This window comes from Corapipo altera, unplaced genomic scaffold (genome assembly GCF_003945725.1).
Source record: "Corapipo altera isolate COAL_440 unplaced genomic scaffold, ASM394572v1 61411, whole genome shotgun sequence".
Lineage (NCBI taxonomy): Eukaryota > Metazoa > Chordata > Aves > Passeriformes > Pipridae > Corapipo > Corapipo altera.
Window position 1 is genome coordinate 30,876,724 of NW_020884875.1, and position 14,242 is coordinate 30,890,965.

The following is a 14,242-nucleotide window of genomic DNA, read 5'->3' on the forward strand; positions in this document are numbered from 1 at the left end:
GTGGTTACTAGACCATGGCACTAAGAGCCACATCCAGTCTCATCTTAAAAACCTCCAGGGACGGAGAATCCACCACTTCCCTGGGCAGCCCATTCCAATGCCTCATTACTCTTTCTATAAAGAATTTCTTCCTAATATCCAACCTAAACCTCCCCTGGCACAGCTTAAGACCATGCCCTCTTGTCTTACTGATAGCTGCCTGGGAGAACACCAACCCACACCTGGCTACAACCTCCTTTCAGGGAGCTGTAGAGAGTGATGAGGTCTCCCCTGAGCCTCCTCTTCTCCAGGCTAAACAGCTCCAGCTCCTTCAGCCTCTCCTCACAGGACTTGTGCTCAAGTCCCTTCACCAGCCTTGTTGCTCTTCTCTGCACCTGCTTCAGCACCTCAATATCCTTCCTGAACTGAGGGGTCCAGAACTCAGCACTCCAGGTGTGGCCTCACCAGCACTGAGTACAGGGGAAGAATCACTTCCCTGGACCTGTTGGCCACGCTGTTCCTGATCCAGGCCAGGATACCATTGGCCTTCTTGGCCACCTGGGCACACTGCTGGCTCATGTTCAGCTTCCTGTCAATCCAAACTCCCAGGTCCCTTTCTGCCTGGCTGCTCTCCAGCCACTCTGTGTCCAACCTGTAGCGCTGCATGGGGTTGTTGCGACCAAAGTGCAGGACGCAGCACTTGGCCTTGTTGAACCTCATCCCTTTGGAACCAGCCCAACTCTCCAGCCTGTCCAGGCCCGTCTGCAGAGCCCTCCTGCCTTCCAGCTGATCAACATTCCCCCCCAGTTTAGTGTCATCTGCAAATTTGGTGATGGTGGACTCAATCCCCTCATCTAAATCATCGATAAAGATATTAAACAGAACTGGGCCCAACACTGATCCCTGGGGAAAAGTGAAAATAAAAAAAAAAGGGAAAAGAAAAATAGACTGGTCCTGTAGTTTTAAATGTTTAACACGTCTGTAGTATAGAGATAGGATGTACCAGTTTAGAGATAAATCTTACATGTTGGTGGTCATTTTCTAAATCCACAACACAGATCTATCTCTTCTCATCTGCTCTTTATTTCCTTTTTCCCTTCCAGTCAACTCTCTTCCTTAACTTCTTTCGCAGAAAATTAAATATGTCTGGATAAAGCAGAATGCCCCACAGGGGCATCTAAAAGGTGTTGCCACTTTGCCTATGACTAATAAACAAAAAACCCCTCTGAATCCCTCTTCTCTTACCACCACATTAACAGAAGTTCATCTTCCACATTTCCCTTTGTTGCTTTTCATTGTTCTCCACACTCAGAATCCCTGTCTTTGCCAGTGTGAAATTACCAATTCAAGTAGTGCTTGGAAGGCAAATGGCACTCCTGTCCATGTCTGACTAACCTGATACTCCAGATTCCACTCCAGAATTGCAATTTTTCAGTGCTATTCATGCATTAGGGTTTTTTTTCTCTGAAATACTGAGGATGCCTTTGCCAGAGGGAGGAGGTAGGATTTGAGGAGTAAAAGTCATTTAGAAGCTGACACTTGTTCACCTCTTGACTTTTCTCTCAAAAAATCAAACTTGATTAAAGATTTGTTTTTATTCTCATTGGAGTTAAAATAAATTATTATAATGAAAGATCAATGTGTTTTTCAAAAATATAAAGAATAATGACTTCACAGAGTTCATAGTCAGTCTTGTGGGTTGATTTCCTCCTTGAAGGCATATTTCATTTAAATAGATTCCTAAAAGTTGGTTAATGTAAATGGGATCTATATGTAACATATCAGTCCTTAGCTCTATTCAAAAACGACAATAAAATTTACAATGGAAAACAATAAGTAAATATTTATAATTATATATATAATTATATATAAATATATATTATATATAAATATTTATAAATATTTATAATGTTTCTTCATGCCTATTTCTTGTACCAATCTTCTTAATCACCATTTCCATTTCATTTGATAGCACTATATTTTGTCATTAACAATCACTGAATGAAGTTTCTTCCATGCCAGACTGTCTCAGTTTAACAAGATAGAAGTGTTTGCTAAGGAGGATGAGTTATGAGGAAAACCAAACTTTCTCCTCTAAGCAATTGTAAATCCGAAATCAAGAGTCTCCAGTTGAGGAAATGTGGAGAAAGAAAAAATAACAGCCCTTTATTAAAGGATATATGTGTATAGGTAACAAAACAAAAGAACAAAAAACAAACAAAAAACCCCCTCATCCCATGAGTTCTGCACCGAAACCTCATCCTTCCCCCTGAGGGAGAAAAAAAAATATCAAAACCTAAGTTCTCACTACCCCCCCACCCTGGCAAGACAGTCATTAATGTCTAAGCCAAGCATTCACCAAAACCTAAAGAACTCATCTCCACCCCAGCCAAGCAGTTGGTGTGAAAAAATTTACCAGAAGCTAATGAAAAAAGGAAGAAAACCTACGAAACAAAGACACAAACAAAAAAACCTACAAAACCAACCGACCAACCAACAAAAAAAACCCCACCAACAACAAAAAAACACACAAACAAACAAACAAAAAAAACCACACACAAAAAACCACCACCACCACCACAACAACAACCACTTAAAACTGAGTTGAGCACAGAGCAAGTCATTTCAGTGACTTCCTCTCCAGCAGAAAAGGAGTAGACCTCATAAATTTTTATCAGCAGTTTCTAGAGAATCATTAATGACTCAGCTGCCACTCTTCGCCTAGTTGTAAATTTGACCTTCCATTCCCAAACATCTGTGCTGACCTTCTGGCATGGAAAGCAGACTATGTCACTTGGAACTTTCTCTGCAGGTCTTCTGAGAAGTTGATAAGGAAAAATCATAGAATTGCAGAATTAGAGAAAGGTTTCAGTTGGAAGAGACCTTAAAGTTCATCCAGTTCCAACCCCCTGCAATGGGCAGGGACACCTTCCACTAGACCAGGTTGCTTGGCTTTGATTCTCTTATGCAGAATGGAGATAAATGTACTGATTTTTTATAAAATGATAATGTAAATGTCCCCTTCACTTGCATCACTTCTGCAACTGCTGCTGCCAAAGACATCACCATTCAGACTTTCTTCCAGAGATTTCTGGAAGCAGCAGAGAATTCCTCGTGGACTGGCATGTCTACCTGAGAAGGTGAGTAGCACTCATCAACTGCTCTGCATGTTTGCATGAAGAAGTGTGAAGAAAATTGTCACTGTGAATTTAGCAATTGAAGTATGGACACAGCTCGTTGTCTGTGCATCTGCTCCAGTGTCCCAGCAGAACACAACACTGTGAGATACAGGAGAGCAACAGCTTGCAAAGTACAAACATGAGAATTACAAGATTCCCAACAAAATTCCATCATAGCAAGAAAGTGTCAGGGAGAACAGGAAATGCATCCAAAGTTAGGAAACTCACCGAAGGCGTATTGAAAAAAAAGAACCGGGAAAACAAATAGAAGTTACTATTGCCGTATTTCAAGTCAGCACTAGGAAGGAAGTCTTCCATCATCCCCATATCACCATTGGCCAATCAGAGTTCAAATCAGTCCAGCAGTTTAATTACCTAGGCAGCCTCATCTCCTTGGATGGTAAGATTGACAGAGAGATAGACAACAGGTTAGCAAAGGCATACAGTGCTTTTGGAAAACTCCACAAAAGAGTTTGGTGTAATAAACACTTGAAGAAAAGTACCAAGATCAGTGTTCACAGAGCCATTGTACTGTCTACTCTTTTATATGGTTCCAGATCATGGGTCATCTACCACTACCACCTGCGACTCCCAGAATGCTTCCATCAACGCTGTCTACGTACAATTCTAAACATTCACTGGTCAGATTATGTGACCAATACATCTGTTCTTGAACAAGCAGCAGTCACAAGTATTGAGGCCATGTTACTGAGAACACAGTTGTGTTGGGCAGGACACATCTCAAGGATGAAGGACCACCGCCTCCCTAAGATCTTGTTTTATGGTGAACTTGCCACCGGCTGCCGCATGAGAGGAGCCCTGAAGAAAAGATACAAGGACTCCCTGAAACAACATCTCAGCCTCAGCCATATTGATCTACGTAACTGGTCTGCTCTGGCCTCCAATCGGGAGGCCTGGAGACACAGCATCTATAACGCTGCTGCTTCTTTTGAGAAAGCACACAGGATCACTCTTGAGGAGAAAAGACAATGCAGAAAGAATTGTGCCTTGCAGAATATACCACCTAACGAGTCTTTCTGCTGTGCCTTTTGCAATCGGACATGTCTAACTAGTATTGGCCTTTTTAGCCACCAGTGTGCAAGTAACAAATGTGGATAGAGTCTTTCCCAAATCTTCGTTCACGAAGCCTGGCCATGATGACTAGGAAATTTACCAGCCTCGGATATCAAGCAGTCCAAGGCTTTCTGAATAAAAAATGAGTTATAGAAGTTCACCTCTGCCCATCTTGGAGATCTTCAGATTGCAACAGGTTCATTTTGTGTTCTTTTTGTAACTTTTCTTGTGAAGAGGCAAAATAGTCAAATGAAGCATTCATTCCTCTTCACCACAGAATTTCTGCTTCCTGTAGCCATTTCCAACATTCTCTTCCACAGTTTTTGCTTTGTAAAGGCCAAGTGACTGTGTAGATATTTGTCCAGTGGAAAATAGCAAAGTATATCCATGCAGTTAGTTAGTATTAATTTGCTGTAAGCATGTTATTCATTCTTCACCTTTTCAAGCGGTATGTGCCGCAGTCTGAAATGGGGAAAGGATCACACAACAGCACAAAAGGGTTCGAGCAAAGTAGAAGGCTGCTCCAAGCTATCACACTTTATTCTTCTCAGGGACTCACTTATATAGGGTAGGACGGGGAAGGTTCCAGAACTCGAGGTGGAGATACACCATATATGGAAAGGGTAGGAGGGGCTCAGACCTTATTAGGGTATAGGGGAGGAGAAATGTCCAAATAAAGGCATTTAGGGGAGGCACAATACCAAATAAGGGAATACTGCAATGCAGTAAATTCCAGCCAATCAGAAGAAAGGAATAGCATATGAGGGAATAAACGTATTATAATTCGATAAAACTGGGGTACAAAGCTTTTCAAACTGTGCATTAACAATTCTCTAACTGTCCTTTAGTAAACTTACTTTGTTTTGTCTGGAATGGCGAGGTTTTAAGGCATCAGCGAGTGTCCGCATGTCTCTGTCATCTTTTGTACACTTCTCGCCATCTTTGGAACTTCTGCCAGTCTTCTCTTGTGCCCGCCACAGTATATGCTTGTGAGGGGGCTGAATAGGATTAGCCCAGCATGTGTGAATAGATTTTCATAATTAATACCGTATTCGAATTCCTAATCCTGTATGGTTTTGGTGCTCAAAAAATTCTTAAGGCATTTATGAAGAACAGTCTTGCAAGACTTCAAGAGATACATAAGAGCTACACTTCTAAGGAACAGATAGCACAGACAGAGATTTTTTTTCTTTCATGTTCTTTTCATTGTGAAAAAAGACTTGATAAATGTTCAGTGAGTATTTCTTGTAGAAGTAACTGGAAGTAAAAATGAGAAGTCCTTGCTTTAGTTAGAAGGAAGTATCACATATTAGGCAAATCAACTCTTTAGAGCCTGGTCCTTTGCCCATCTTAACTACATGGTAGAAACAAAAAATTGTACACATCATATTTGAACATTAAAGAAAAGCAGTTCTAAATATTTTGCATTACCAGCTTCATGGTCTATTTTTATTAGATTAGTGAATAAGATTATCAGATAGTCAAAATATAGAGACTTTCATTAAGCACTAAATCAAAATAGATGAGAAACCTCAACTCTGAATACTGCATTATTGTAGTATTCCTAATGGTGTCCAAGATATGATGCAGGTGTCTGAGTTACCTCCCTTAAAAATGGTACCATCAGAGGATGTCATCTGCTTTAATGCAATGCTTTTCAGCTTTAGCACATACATATTTCTAATTATTACAGTGATACTTGGAACTGCTAATGACTCAATTGAGGTATTGAGTGATAGCTTGCCTAACTGAGGGATTTACCTCACAGTAAGAGGCCTCCTTGCAATTTCTTTGTTCTTTTGTTACTAAGTACAACCTACAAAGTGTTCAGCTTGTACTTCAAAACAGGTAATTTCTTCCACTTAGTTGTGGAGGTGGAGTGTCCCTTTGAAATATGTTTTTACTGTTATAACTGTGTATTTCAATTTTTGTGCTGTCTTATGACTAAGTTTTAAGAAATGTTTTTTTGAAGGGTTATACTCTTCTGAGCTTAGAGTAAAATATCTAATGAAGAACGTAAGTATTATTATAAAAATCCAGTGATTTCTCTCTCACAATCCACAGTTCACATCTTTTTCAGGTAAAAATTGCTAATTGAGGCATCCAGCTGTGGAGCTGAAAAAGCTGCAAATGGATTAATCATCTCCTGTGCTAATGAGCAATTCAGCTGCAAGAACATCTCTGCTATGAGGAAAAGCTGAGAGAATTGGGGCTTTTCAGCCTGGAGAGGAGAAGCTTCAGACCTAATTGTGGCCTTCCAGGACCTGAAGGAGCTACAGGAAATGATGAAGGGAAACTATTTACAAGGGCCTGGAGTGACAGGACAAGGAGGAATGGCTTCACACTGACAGAGAGTAGGTTTAGATCAGATATTAGAAAGAAATTCTTCCCTGTGAGGGTAGTGAGGCTCTGGCACAGGTTGCCCAGGGAAGCTGTGGCTGCCCTATCCCTGGAAGTGTCCAAGGCCAGGCTGGTCTTGGAGCAACCAGGGATAGTGGAAGGTGTCCCTGCCCATGGCAGGCAGTGGATATAGATATCTTTAAGGCCCCTTCCAACCCAAACAACTCTATGATTCTATAATTGTATGAACTCTGTCAAGAATAACTCTTTCTTCAGCTATAGCAGAAAGTAAGAATAGGCCTGAGAACACGAATAAGCATCATGGAAAACATGTATCCACAAAAGTCTTCAGGATTTACTGACCACACACAGAGTTTTACTGAAAGCTTCCATCTCTCTTTCAAGTATATGCTCAAAGTCACCAGAAAAAATCTGCATGAATTAGTTACTGCATTAAAGTTATTACCCTGCTACATGTTCAACACACTGGCTATAGAACCAAAGAACAATTTGGGTTGGAAGGGGCCTTAAAGCTCATCCAGTTCCATCACCATGCCAATGGTAGGGAAACCTTCCACTAGATCAGGTTGCTCAGGGCCCTATCTCATAGCTACTGCTACAACCTAGAGTTATCTATCTACTAGACTTTCCTTTAAAAAATGCTGTTTATTTTGAAAAAAAAAAAAAAAAAAGAGGGTCTCGTTTTGAAACAGCTGATGGTCATATTATTTTAGTGCGAGACCTGGCACAACAGGTAATAAATTTCACAACCTGGGAGGGGCTTTTATCTGCTTCATTGCAACAACCAGCTGTTGTGCAATATTGTGCACACAAATGTGTGCACAATATTGTGGGATAACACCAAAAAAGTCACCATGTGGGTAGGAATCTGACTGTTGAAAATAGCACACTAGGGCAGGTAAGAATATAGAGATTTATAGTGTTAATGCTTTGTGCCATCTTAATGCTTTGTCAAACTAAATATTTAATTGAATATTTTTTTTGTAGGATATAAAAAATTTTAAGATATGGATGTACACAATTCTAGGAGATTACAGAGTAGGTAGTTATGAACTTAACAGCTTAAGGTAAATGAACAAGAACTGTGTGCTCCACTATGTGCCAAAACCACAACAGCAAAGGGAAGCTCTACAGGGGCTGGGGGAAAGATTTTGGAGACTCTCAGAATAGACTGAACAGTCCCATTCCCAAGCAAACATGACTCACCAGGTCCTGCCACAGGGGACATACTGGATTCATGTTTTACCTACTAGGCTGAGTGTCCTGCAGTGAATGACAGCTCCAGACCTGTCCAAAGCCTGCTGGACTGTGGAGACTTGCTCATTTATTTACAGATGCTGTGCGCCTCTCCCCCTCCTCCCCCCCAGTAAGCTCTGTACATCTCTATCAATTCCAAGCAAAATGCTGGATGCCAAGTCACCACCAGGTATGTGTCAGCGTTTCTTAAACACACTCTGTACACTCGCGTTAATTTTACATGGCTGTGGTTCCACTGCTGGGGAAATGCAAATGGCAGCACATGGCATTGCCCTGTGAGGAAGCAAGAGAAACACTGCATATTTTAGTAATGCAGGATTCGTTTTTCTTGCCTTCATAGACTTCTTCGCAATTTTTTGCTGTATGGGCAGTTTCTGTGCCACTTCTTACCTGCCTAAGGCACTCCTCTATAGGCAAGGTTTTACACATGACTTATAAATCTCTGAATTTTAAAAACAATGAAAGATGGGTTTTCATGAAAGGGGAATACTTTTGCCAAAAATAACACCCTGTAATATTTAAAAAAACAACAGCAAAATCCTTCTTCCCTACGGATCAGTCTGTAGGGTGTAGAGAAAGGCTCATACAGCATTTTGGTTCTAAAGCTTGTGTACTCTCAGTTCAAATGTCCTATTACAGGGCTGAAGAAACAGGATCAAATTGTTGCTGGATGAAAACTCTACTTGATTTATAAAGATAAAAGGAACATGACTCCCACAGGCAGCTATTCTTACTCTAATGTGGGAAGAAGTTGCAGCAGCTGAGTTTCTGTGGCAAATTGATGTTCCCAGCGATGAACAGCAATCAGGTCTGGTGAAGCACAAGATTGATGTGATTGCAGGGGAACATCAAGAGGAGAGGGTGAGGTAAACCTGCTGGTCTGATGGAGCACATTTCTTGCTGTATCAGTTTGTTATAGCCATCATCTGCCTCTGTATTTCTCTGCCCATTTTTCCATAGTATTCACTTAAGAGTCCTTTACCAGCAAAATCCCCAAGCATGAAGACTCCATACTTCGCACATCCCATGGCCACAGAAGGTTGCCCTGAAAAAATATCTGTGACAGTTTGATGTTCCCTCAGCCCCTTGGTCTCAAGACCAGTGGCTTGGCATCATTTATTTGAAGCAAAATAAGTACATACCTGCTATATTTTCCACATGCAATAGTTTACTCATGTCTTCTTGCCTGATGTCAGCCAGTAGTATAGAACGTGAGAAACACATCAGCTTGACTAAGGACCAAATATTTTCCTTTTTCTATCTCACCAATTTCCAGATATTTGGCAGCATCCTGCTCCCTTCCCAGTATCCTAGAGTTTTCAGAGGGTTTCATCTGTCTTGTGGGGTTTTGTTTTTAACAACATCCTGCTTTTCTTCTTGTAAGTTTTGATCTTGTTATATACAATACATCTATCACTCCCAGATGTTAACAAAACTAGTTTAGGCACACACGATATGAAGGACTGTGCTTTTCAATTCACTGTGAAAAAACTGAAACACTTCACTGTAAAAAAACAAACAAACAAACAAAAATAAAACCTACAGCAACAGACCAAAGAGTAACAATAATTTTTTCAGAACATAACGTGGGTGAAGCAGAGAAGCGTAACTTAAATGAACAACTCCATTTTTATTCATAGTCCTAACTTTAAAAAAAAACCAAAGTCTCCCTAGACTAGGTGATCAAACAACATAAGGACTACAGGATTTATCATAGTTAAGAGAAGCCAGTGCCATAGATGCTGCTTCAGGAACAGATTAAAAGTAGCTTATATTCCACTAACAGAAACAAAAGGTTGAATATATTTCATTACTTCCAAACATCTGGCAAAAATAATGCCCTGTTGGATACATGCCTTTTGCCACAAATTCAGCATTGATGAATTTTGCTAATCTACTCCTCTTGTTGAAGAAATATGTTGAACAAAGAGGGAAGAAACCATGCTCAGGTGTTCCCCTCTCCGCAGGGTAGGAGGTTCACCAGTTCTCCCCAGGTATTCCTACCAGAGGATAGTTTTGACTGTATCTCAAGGTACACTGACAAATCTCATACACTAAAGAGCTGGCCTACACCCCTCTCTCTGCATCTGATTATTAGAAAGGAGTACATTCCAGATTTTGATATTACTGCCAAACAATGGACTTAGAATAAATTTCTACTGATAGAAGAAAAAAAAAAAAGAAAGAAAAACCAAAACAAAACAAAAAAAACCACAAACACACAAACAAAAACTAAAAACAAACAAAACCCCCTAAGTTTCTTATTAGTTACTCAGTACCCAGCACCGTACCCTCAATGATTTATACAGCACAAGATAGCATCTTGAAATTTATATATGTGTGTCAGTGGCCAATCTCTTCAGGGAAGCTCTTTCTGTACAGAATTTGGACACATTCTGGCATTTGTTCTGTTTTCATGCAGAGCAAAGACTTGTTTTTGTGGATTTGCGGGAAATTCAGAGAAGTGAAGTTACAAAAACCCCAGAAGTTTCTGTTAAGTGGGAAATAAAATTAGAGCATACCTCAGTTAATCTGCAATGTGAAACACACCTCCCAGTAAGTCAGTAAGAACAGTGATGGCTTGTGCTATGGTCCTTTGGGCTAATAAATCCAGAAATAATTTCTGTTCCATGGAACACTCTAAGTGCCCTTCACATCAGTATAGAATAGAGTGCATTCAGATGTCTTCCGCAAAGAAGGGTCTCAAGTCTGCGTTGCCCCTCCCGAGACTAGAGGGGGAACCAAAGTGGAAACCACCAGCACCTCCAGAATTTTTAAATGAAATTATGAAGTAGAAATTAGTTCCAGAATGACACTGTGATATTTCTTAAAACATCTTAAAAAGAGTGCTCGGTTTTAATATTTTTTAGTTCTTTAACAAATCTATACCAAAAACCAATTCTATGCTGAAAATAATAAATTCTAATGGCACAATAAGGCTAAATAAGGCGAAAGTTAAAAGATACTGAATTTAAAAGGTTGGATATATATTTGCACTATAATAATATAACTATGATATCTATATAATAACCATAATATGTACCATAATAACATATGCTCTCAATATAGTACAAAATTATTATGTCAAGTTTGCTGCCATAATATATGGAGAACAGGATTTTTAGAAATTCAAAAAAGAATAAGGCATAAAAAAAATGTTGTGTGTGAAAATGATTTGTATCATCTTTTCATAAACTATGTTTCCTCTAATTTTGAAGATTTCCATATCAAAGATACAGGGCTTGATTAGTCAACACTTCTTAAGCACCAGCTTTTACTCAAAGTCTATCTAGCTTAGTATTTTTAAACTTGTGGTAAGCATTTAAAAAATAAACTCTAACACACACAGAAAGCGACAAAATTAAAGTAACATAGCAAAAACATCATTTTGGGGCCTGGAAACAGGTGCTGAGAACTGATTTTAAAACACAGGTTCAAAAACTGACCACTTTTCCTGTTAGAGATGCTCTCCCTTACCCAGAAAGACATTAAAAAGGGAGGAACACCCACCACGCTTTTGAGAAAATCAGTGTATTTATGAATCTTTTTCAGGTATTTAAAACATTGTTTTGGATTGAGTTGCAAATTTTCCTTTTTCACTCACACCACCATTTGGGGGATTATGTAAGTTGGACTCTCAGAAATTTTAAAGTTTTAAAGTTATTTTTCTATTGCAGAGACTATATAAAACTATATAAAACTGTTAAACAAGTAAAAATAAAGGGAGAATAAAAATTAGTAATTCCTTAAACAGGACAGACACTGAAACTCATTTTACTTGTATGATATTCAATGAAAAGCTTCTCTTCTGCCACTTCCAGAATCTTAACTACCAAGTAAAAGAAAATGTTTAAGTGTTTATTTGGATATTTTCAACTGTTTTCATACATACACATAATGTAATTGGTTTCTAGCTACTCTGATTGTAGTAATTTATCTTGCACACCACAAAAATAAAAATAGCTCCTGGGGAGTTTAAATTGTCTAGTAGTGAAGATTATATGGGTTCAAAAGTCTATTATCCTACAGTGCTGCAGAAATTAATGCTTAAATAAGGTTAAAATGTCTAAACATATTCAGTCATCTAAAATTTTGCCACTAGAGATATTTTTTCATTGTAAAAGAAAAGTGGTCAAAGAACTAAAGTGTGAAAGCATAATTTATTTGGCTAGAAAGTTTTATGAGAGAAACTTAATAATAATAGTAATAATAATAATAATAATAATAATAATAATAATTTATAATATTGAATGTCTTTCTTTATCACAAGCCAATGTTGAGTAGATGTCAAGCAGTAATTCTGATTTTAATTTCTCTTTAGAGCAACACCTGTACTGTACTCTGACATTTCACTGGGCATTAGTCCACAAGATATAATGTGATTTCTCTCACATTAAAATCTGTGTGTGTTTATTGAGTGAATTTGATAAGGATTCTGTCTGCTGACAACTAAAACAGTCAACTCTTTGGCTGTCAAGAAACGTTGTTGAAAGCAGTGACTCATTTACAGACAAACTGGAAGTTTTCATAGTCACTGGCTAAACCCACATAAAATATGTGCTTGACAGGTAATTTTTCACCACTACGAATTTCATCAATGTCTTTGGGACCTCTCTCAAAAAAAACTCTGAAATACAAATACATTATTTCCTCATTTTTCAGTTTCTTCTAGTACTCCACATTATGATTTTGGTTGGTATGTAAGGTTAAAACCAGTTCCTGATGGTTGATTCAGGGAGGGATTGTATTCTCTGCTTTAAGCCATGGAGGTTTTTCACGCTTTTTTTCTTGGGCAAAGTGGGGATAGACCTCTAGGAAATCTAATTTGAGCTTCATTTCTACAGTTTTCTATGGATTTTATGGGTTTTATCGCATTATTAAATTATCTGAATAGAGGATCTCTGTTTGTTTAATGGATTTCAAGATATATGGAGATGGAGGCAGTGCTACCTTCTAGACAGTACTTATTAACTGGTGATTAATTTAATTGAAATTTCTCATATTTTGTGAAAGTCTCTCTCCCTTAAGAGAACTGTGAGTACTCTTGGTCGTTCTTGCTTTTTAAACACCAATTGAGATGCATATACAGATGTATGGATGTATACAGGGAAATGATATTTTAGATCAGTTCCGTTTCTTCAACTTACTTCCTTGTGGTATTTAGTTCAATCTTGCCTTGTCTTTGGTCTCAACCTGTAACTCAGATTCCCTTCCCCATCATTCACCATTGTTTGGCATAAGTTGCAATTCCAACTAATATCTTTCACATTTTTCATATATTTTTCCATTTCATTACTTTATTTTTGTTGGCACCTGTGCAAAGAACAGTTTCAATCAACCAGTGTTGTCTTGGACCCCAATTTTCAATCAAGTTCATACAAACACCTGTTGCTGCATGAGGCTTTCATTGGTTTTAATCAGTGAAAAGTTCAGGTGAAAATCAGTCAAAAGCACCATATTTCTATAGAATCCAGAAAAATTATGCAGTTTATTTGTCTGGGAGCAGGGAGAGACAGGGACATAGTTCACAAACTGGGTGATTAGAGCACTTTTTGGAGGGGCAGACTGAGAGGTTTTTATTGTAATGATTTCTCAGTGTTTTGTTCAATGTGAATTGGCTTCAAATGACAAAATTATACTTTAAAAAGCCTTTTATCCTGAAAGTTCTCCAGGAAAATAGGCATCAGGGTTCAAATCAGCACAAACAGAACAGGTTATTGAACAAATTCCTATTTGAGTGTCAGTGGCTATAATACTCAATTAAAAAACACTGACCTGCTGCAGCCTCTTCATTTTGCAAACTCTTCTCACAATTCATTTTGACTACTTCAATTCCATTCAGGATTTGTGAAATGAAAATTAAACTTTTTGTTTCAGGCTGAAAGGAAACAACATGCACTTCAGCAAGGTTAACCCGGCACACAGCCATGCTACAATTTCTATTCACCTGATTCTTCAACCCAGCTGAGCACTAGCAGCACCTCATCTTCAAACTGTAACAGAATTCTCTGCTGTAAAGAGACCAGTGATACTAGTCATCAAATTTTCCCATTATTTCATAAAAGCTTGAGAGGATTCCATGTAATCTGGGAGGAATATCAACAATGTCTCAAACGATTTATTAGCCTCACTGTTTTAGCATGAGCCCTTGGTTTGTTCCAAAGGGTCTTGGTGAAATACAGTAATTAAGCAATATATAGCAGGAACAACACACTTTTAATGGATATGGATAATGGGTATCTAACAAGAATGGATGATGTCACTCATATCTGTATTGAATGTGTATCCCTAGGGAGGGACAGACATCCTAAACCTTAATATAAAAGAAACCAATCTAAACCAGATACAAAAATTAACCTTCACCTCTTCAAAAAGTGGAGAGAAAAAATAAA